Below are 8421 nucleotides of genomic sequence, written 5' to 3' on the forward strand. Positions count from 1 at the left end.
ATGAAGCATTTTCTAAGACCTTTCTAGTCAGGCTCACCATCCTACACATTTTATAATTGTCTCTCCAAATGGTGGTTCGATACATCCACCAACTCCATTGATGGTATTCTTTCAATGGCAGGCAATAATTTCCCATGTTTCATTCACTGGCATTACAATGAGTACAGACAGTAAATATACTTATTGAACTACAGGCTCTCTGTTTGCACTGATATGATTACAGAAAGGCATTGTTTGTCTTGTGATTTTTTTGAGGATTTTTTAATGACGCTCTAAAAGGCTCAGTACTTGTTTCTGAATTGTCGTGGCAACCAATCAATAAGCCTGCAGCCTCCCTTGTCCTCAGAGTGCTTACCCTCATCTGTTTCACATGGCTGGAATGGAGTCAATGGAACGGTATCAACCACATGGAAACCACGTCTGATACCATTCCATTGACCCCACTTTAGCCATTATTATGAGCCGTCCTCCCCTCAGCAGCCTCCACTGATTTAGGCCTACCTGTTATTGGCAGATTGTTCCTTTTCCTCTAGGAAGTAACTCATACTGTAATAGAATATCAATGAAGCAGAGAGAGTGAGTGAGCGAGAAAGGGGAGAAAGAGGGAGCCCCCAGAGATTCTTACATCTCTGGAATTTGACCTGGGCAGCATTTGCATACAGGAGTTGCCTCTGCTTCACTTTGAAGGAGCTCCTGATTAAAGACTAAAACTTGTAAATAAGAAAGCCAAATGTAATTATCATGCATAGACATTACAGAATGAGTCTGTCCAATGTGTGCTAAATGTAAGCAACGTTATGCATAAACACAGCATGATTATGACTCATCAGTGTATCATCATCATGGTGGGAGTGCATTCCTGAATGTAATCACGCTGTAAGGCATTTCAGCTTGAAATGTAGCATGTCACACCCAAAACCCAAAGCAAGCAATTAAGGCTGGGATGAAAGCTTTTATCCTGGCTCACAGTAATTGACTGTAACATCTGTCAAGTGTGCAGTGGTGGTACAAGATTTGAAGTTAAATAGAGAGTGGTTTGTCTCTACGGATTCGTCCCTGAGATGTGTTCTCTCACTCGTTCACTGTTAGGATAACTCTATTGTGCGGAAGATTTCCTCCATCCCAGAATGACGCAGCTCGGACACAATGTCCTGGATTTTTATATTGACAAAAGACAGAGATTGAAATCCATGTCCACCGCACCAGCTGAGTCAAGAATCAAGTGCCTTACTGTTTGACATTGTACCACTTCAATCTGTGGGCAGATGATACAACTACAATGAGTTATCTTTCAAAGAGAACTCCATTGGTAGCCTACAATGTCCATTATCCTTCAATATTACCAAATTAGAAGCAGGATAATGAACAATTAGTGACAAACAAATTAAATGTGTTCCGACAAACTGGGTAAATGTCTGTGCTTTAATTTTATGAACTGTTTTATTGCCTAGTAGAAGTAGAGCTTGAACATACTCTACCAGCAGGTCAATACTCCATCTAATTGTCTTTTTAATTGAAAAATACGTCATTGTCTCTCACCACGGAGAGTTACTAACTCCTCAAGACCGTTATTGCAGCACTTCCATGGACTGATAGATTTGAAAAGATTTTTATATCAGGCTACCCTTATTGCTTTAAGCCTCAGACACTTTTTTCTTGAAGAACAATTTAGTGGTTAGTGATGAATGGTTTCATTTGTACGGTTTCAGGCTTGTACTGAATTGAATCTGTTCTTATGTAACAGTCTCTCCTCTCTCAAGAGCATTACGGACTTGTATTAAGCTTGGGTGATAAAGTGTGGGCCAACTGGGTGGATAACAAATAATTACAAATATACCCTTAGTGTATATAGGGAATATGCTGTTAGATTAGATGGTATTGAATGTCCCATGATTAACTCTTGAAAGAAGACGTGAAATACGTAGTAATGTGTTGTAATTACTGATGATCCAAGGAAAAGTCATAGAGGTGAGTGGACAAACCATAACCTCCATTTCTCTCAGAACCCATCTGCAGTGTAGACACTTCCTGTGAAGATGATCATAACAGAGCTGAAAGTCTAGAGGAGTGGAGTGCTTTAGTCATGGCCTTGATGCTGTTAAAACCCCTCCATTCCCGAAATCCGGGGGTGTCAGGCAGCAGTAAACGTGATCTATGAGACTTCAGCCTCCGGTTGCTATGACTCAGGGTAGAATTAACTCGAAGAACAATTTGGAACATAAATAGACGACGTTTGAAAAAACTCACCCCAATTACTTCTTAGCATCATATAGACTGTTTTAAAAAAAAAAGCCTTTTTGCTTGATATGGATCTAAGAAAGTCAGGCAGAACAGAATACACACACACTTGCACAGACACACACACACTTTAATTCTCTAATATAAGGAACTTAATAATTTCCAACACTCAGCATGCAGTTAGCAAGCTCCCTTACTGCTTTTGATATATCCTATCTGGTATATGATCGTTTATAGCGGTCTTCACTTGGTCATTTTGTACATATGTATACATTCGATTTTCTGTAACTACTACATGTCTGTCTCATTGATATCAAATTATAAGAGGTTTTCAAGTTGTTTTTTGAAATAGGTCACTGTAATTATGTCTACGACCACCGCGAGTCCTGCCAATAATGGATATGTTAGCAGGTTTTCCAACAGTTTCCAACACAGGGCCTAATATTTCCACTCTGGTTGTGTCTGTTCATTAGTAATTCCAGCTCAGGACTGGTGTCTGCATAGGGGATGTAATACTCACCCACGGATTCCATTTATTATCCTCCTCGCTCCCTGCAAAAGAAGCCTTCTCCTACTGCAACAGATGTAGGCCTAATTAGAAAGGCACCAGGCATATACATGTAGGATACATTCACAACTGAAAGGTTTCTCTGGGCAAGAGTGCTTGTTCAACCCAATATGTGAAATCAAACGGTGCTGTGGAAACATCCAACAACAATCCAACAAGAACTACATGGCTGGCTGAAGGAGGGAGCTTGAAGAATGTGCTTAGGCTTATGATGCTGCCAAGTGTGCCAAGGAAATACAGTATACTTAACCCCTACTTGCTGATAGTGGTGCTGTATGAGTCCCTCTTGACTTTCAAATATCTAGAATATTGAAGACATTAATAGGCAAGGCTGGCATGGACAGATCAGCTATTAAAGGGAAATCAATGGTTGGGTCAAGAGAGGGTAATGCCAGGGAGTTGGATATATGGTTTGAGATTGACAAAGCACAGGTTTATATAAGGACTGTGAGGAAATAGCATAGAATTAGGAATTAGAATACTAGAATGGTCATGAAACCTTCTTATGATGATGTAAAAGGTCAGCCATTTTGGTGGGGGAGTTGTTAAGCCATTGGTCAAACAGTGCTGTAATACGATATTAAATAATACAATTCATTTGAAGATGACTGCCACAGTATGTTTGTTAGCTAGCTAGCCAGACAGTTTAAGTGGAATGATACCATCCCCAAAATTCTAATGAACTGCCAATATGCCAACATTCCATACAAACAATGGAATCAATCCACAGCCATACACTGCTGAAATTAGTTCATAGGATTTAGAAAACTTGTAAATGGAACAAGTACCAATATTGTATCATAGTATAACACACAGCATTCCAAAAAACAAACATTGAGACATTTATGGCCTGTTTACATACAGTTGAAGTCGGAAGTTTACATACACTTAGGTTGAAGTCATTAAAACTCATTTTTCAACCACTCCACAAATGTCTTGTTAACAAACTATAGTTTTGGAATCTACTATAGTTTTGGACATGTACTTTGTGCATGACACAAGTAATTTTTACAACAATTGTTTACAGACAGATTATTTCACTTATAACGCACTCTATCACAATTCCAGTGGGTCAAAAGTTCACATACACTGAATTGACTGTGCCTTTTAACAGCTTGAAAAATTCCAGAAAATTATGTCATGGCTTTAGAAGCTTCTGATAGGCTAATTGACATAATTTGAGTCAATTGGAGGTGTACCTAGAGATGTATTTCAAGGCCTACCTTCAAACGCAGCGCCTCCTTGCTTGACATCATGGGAAAATCAAAAGAAATCAAATGTATTTATATAGCTCTTCGTACATCAGCGGATATCTCAAAGTGCTGTACAGAAACCAAGCCTAAAACCCCAAACAGCAAGCAATGCAGGCGTAGAAGCACGGTGGCTAGGAAAAACTCCCTAGAAAGGCCAAAACCTAGGAAGAAACCTAGAGAGGAACCAGGCTATGTGGGGTGGCCAGTCCTCTTCTGGCTGTGCCGGGTGGAGATTATAACAGAACATGGCCAAGATGTTCAAATGTTCATAAATGACCAGCATGGTCGAATAATAATAAGGCAGAACAGTTGAAACTGGAGCAGCAGCACGGTCAGGTGGACTGGGGACAGCAAGGAGTCATCATGTATTACTCATCTCAAATACTCATATGTATATACTGTACTCTATACCATCTACTGCATCTTGCCATCTTGATATATTGTATCACTAGCCACTTTAAACAATGCCACTTTATATAATGTATTTGTACCCAACAATACTCATCTCATATGTATATACTGTACTCTATATCATCTACTGCATCTTTCCTATGCCGTTCGGGCATCACTCATTCATATATTTGTATGTACATATTCGTATTCATTCCTTTACACTTGTGTGTATAAGGTAGTTGTTGTGAAATTGTTAGGTTATATTGCTTGTTAGATATTACTGCATGGACGGAACTAGAAGCACAAGCATTTCGCTACACTCGCATTGACATCTGCTAACCATGTGTATGTGACAAATACATTGTATTTGAGATGCTGGAGGAAATAGGTAAAAAAGTATCTATAGCCACAGTAAAACGAGTCCTATATCGACATAACCTGAAGGGCCGCTCAGCAAGGAAGAAGCCACTGCTCAAAAACCGCCATAAAAAAGCCAGACTATGTATTGCTACTGCACATGGGGACAAAGATTGTACTTTTTGGAGAAATGCCCTCTGGTCTGATGAAACAAAAGTAGAACTGTTTGGCCATAATGACCATTGTTATGTTTGGAGGGAAAAGTGGGAGGCTTGCAAGCCGAATAACACCATCCCAACCGTGAAGCATGGGGGTGGCAGCATCATGTTGTGGGGGTGCTTTGCTGCAGGAGGGACTGGTGCACTTCACAAAATAGATGGCATCACGAGGATGGAAAATTATGTGGATATATTGAAGCAACATCTCAAGACATCAGTCAGGAAGTTAAAGCTTGGTCGCAAATGTGTCTTCCAAATGGACAATGACCCCAAGCATACTTCCAAAGTTGTGACAAAATGGCTTAAAGACAACAAAGTCAAGGTATTGGAGTGGCCATCACAATGCCTTAACCTTAATCCTATAGAACAATTGTGGGCAGAACTGAAAAAGCTCATGCGAGCAAGGAGTCCGTCAAACCTGACTCAGTTACACCAGCTCTGTCTGGAGGAATGGGCCAAAGTTCACCCAACTTATTGTGGGAAGCATGTGGAAGGCTACCCGAAATGTTTGACCCAAGTTAAACAATTTAAAGGCAATGCTTCCAAATACTAATTGAGTGTATGTAAACTTCTGACCCACTGGCAATGTAATGAAAGAAATTAAAGCTGAAATAAATAACTCTCTACTATTATTCTAACAGGTCACATTCTTAAAATAAAGTTTAAAGGATTAAATGTCAAGAACTGTGAAAAACTGAGTTTAAATGTATTTGGCTAAGGTGTATGTAAACTTCCGACTTCAACTGTACATTTTAGAGGCTATTTATACCAAAAACTGTACTTGTAGTCATATGTCAATATTTTTGCTTGACAATAATTCTGTTACACAATTTCTCATACATCGCATGCCCAGGGTGTCAATTGGGTATGGCAGAGTATGGCTGTCGCCTTACCCTAGCTCAGCACCAACAATTTAAAATAGGCTACCAAAATCATCCAATCCCGATTAAAAGGCAAATGCAGTGTAGCAGTAATAGTGGGCTGTTTTTTTGGACCATGCTGATGACTCAGAGCAGGATGGGAAGGTTGTTTGGCCGGCTAGCTGGCTTTAGGCCTATGGACAGCGCATTGACACAGCTCTGCAGTGAGTAAACGTTTCTCTCAAAACAGTGCAGATCTGGAAGATGTCTCTAGATGGCTAGATAACTGCTGTTTGACTTGACATGAAACTAAATTAGAGTTTTTGATCCCAGTGCTGAGCTAGCGCATATAGCAGAGCATTTCTGTATGACATCTTTTGTAGAATGTTAAGTCTCCTATGGACTGAGGTGAATGAAGTTACAGTAGCCAAGGTGATGATGGCTGGAGTTTTTGCTGTTCCCCAAAATGCATTTTAAAGTTTTGAATTGTGTAGAAATGCAGGAAATGAGCTTGAACTTTATAAACCCCACCCCCTGCACTTTGCCATACCCTAGGTTTAGCTGAAATGACACCCCCTGCACTTTGCCATACCCTAGGTTTAGCTGAAATGACACCCCCTGCACTTTGCCATACCCTAGGTTTAGCTGAAATGACACCCCCTGCACTTTGCCATACCCTAGGTTTAGCTGAAATGACACCCCCTGCACTTTGCCATACCCTAGGTTTAGCTGAAATGACACCCCCTGCACTTTTCCATACCCTAGGTTTAGCTGAAATGACACCCCTGCACTTTGCCATACCATAGGTTTAGCTGAAATGACACCCCTGCACATGCCTTACTTTTATTTCCCTGCGCATCAGTAAAATAAGGAAATGCATCACCTATGCCTCTACTGCCATTCATTCCAATTAGACGACTGGATTGGATTTATGCCTGACCACAATGGGTGCCATTTTCATACCATTCTGGAACTTTGATGGTTTATAAAATAGCGCCTCTAGTAATTGAATAGGATCTTTATAATAATAATAGCATTTTTCGCACAGATTCTGTCACACACAAAAAAAAGATGTAATTGAGCTGGCAATTCAAGGGAGATGGTCTTCCACAGCTGGATGATGATGATGATGCAGTTCTGTACAGGAGAATCTTGAGTCGAGGTGGCATCGATGGTCCAGCTAGGGAGTAAGATTATTCAGACAGGCAGGCCCGGAGCTATTCATCTGGCACCTTTGAAGTTCACAGCTACTCCTCCTCCGCGGTTGGGAACAGATTCACCACTGAAAAGTGTAGCACGCACCTGGGTGATGCTTCGTCAGCTATAAGCGCCTTAGAGACCACCACAAGTCAGCAGTAATCAAGAACGGTTTCCTACAAGGCCAGCCTCTGCCATCCCCTCACAGTCCACATCCTTCCAGAAACCTGGGCAGGTGGAAACAAACAGCTGGTGCATCATTGACATTTAGATTAGCCAGCTAATGTTAGCTAGCTAGCTATAGTTACAGTGCCTTGCGAAAGTATTCGGCCCCCTTGAACTTTGCGACCTTTTGCCACATTTCAGGCTTCAAACATAAAGATATAAAACTGTATTTTTTTGTGAAGAATCAACAACAAGTGGGACACAATCATGAAGTAGAACGACATTTATTGGATATTTCAAACTTTTTTAACAAATCAAAAACTGAAAAATTGGGCGTGCAAAATTATTCAGCCCCCTTAAGTTAATACTTTGTAGCGCCACCTTTTGCTGCGATTACAGCTGTAAGTCGCTTGGGGTATGTCTCTATCAGTTTTGCACATCGAGAGACTGAAATTTTTTCCCATTCCTCCTTGCAAAACAGCTCGAGCTCAGTGAGGTTGGATGGAGAGCATTTGTGAACAGCAGTTTTCAGTTCTTTCCACAGATTCTCGATTGGATTCAGGTCTGGACTTTGACTTGGCCATTCTAACACCTGGATATGTTTATTTTTGAACCATTCCATTGTAGATTTTGCTTTATGTTTTGGATCATTGTCTTGTTGGAAAACAAATCTCCGTCCCAGTCTCAGGTCTTTTGCAGACTCCATCAGGTTTTCTTCCAGAATGGTCCTGTATTTGGCTCCATCCATCTTCCCATCAATTTTAACCATCTTCCCTGTCCCTGCTGAAGAAAAGCAGGCCCAAACCATGATGCTGCCACCACCATGTTTGACAGTGGGGATGGTGTGTTCAGTGTGATGAGCTGTGTTGCTTTTACGCCAAATACAACGTTTTGCATTGTTGCCAAAAAGTTCAATTTTGGTTTCATCTGACCAGAGCACCTTCTTCCACATGTTTGGTGTGTCTCCCAGGTGGCTTGTGGCAAACTTTAAACAACACGTTTTATGGATATCTTTAAGAAATGGCTTTCTTCTTGCCACTCTTCCATAAAGGCCAGATTTGTGCAATATACGACTGATTGTTGTCCTATGGACAGAGTCTCCCACCTCAGCTGTAGATCTCTGCAGTTCATCCAGAGTGATCATGGGCCTCTTGGCTGCATCTCTGATCAGT

This window comes from Oncorhynchus mykiss, chromosome 12 (genome assembly GCF_013265735.2).
Source record: "Oncorhynchus mykiss isolate Arlee chromosome 12, USDA_OmykA_1.1, whole genome shotgun sequence".
Classification (NCBI taxonomy): Eukaryota; Metazoa; Chordata; class Actinopteri; order Salmoniformes; family Salmonidae; genus Oncorhynchus; species Oncorhynchus mykiss.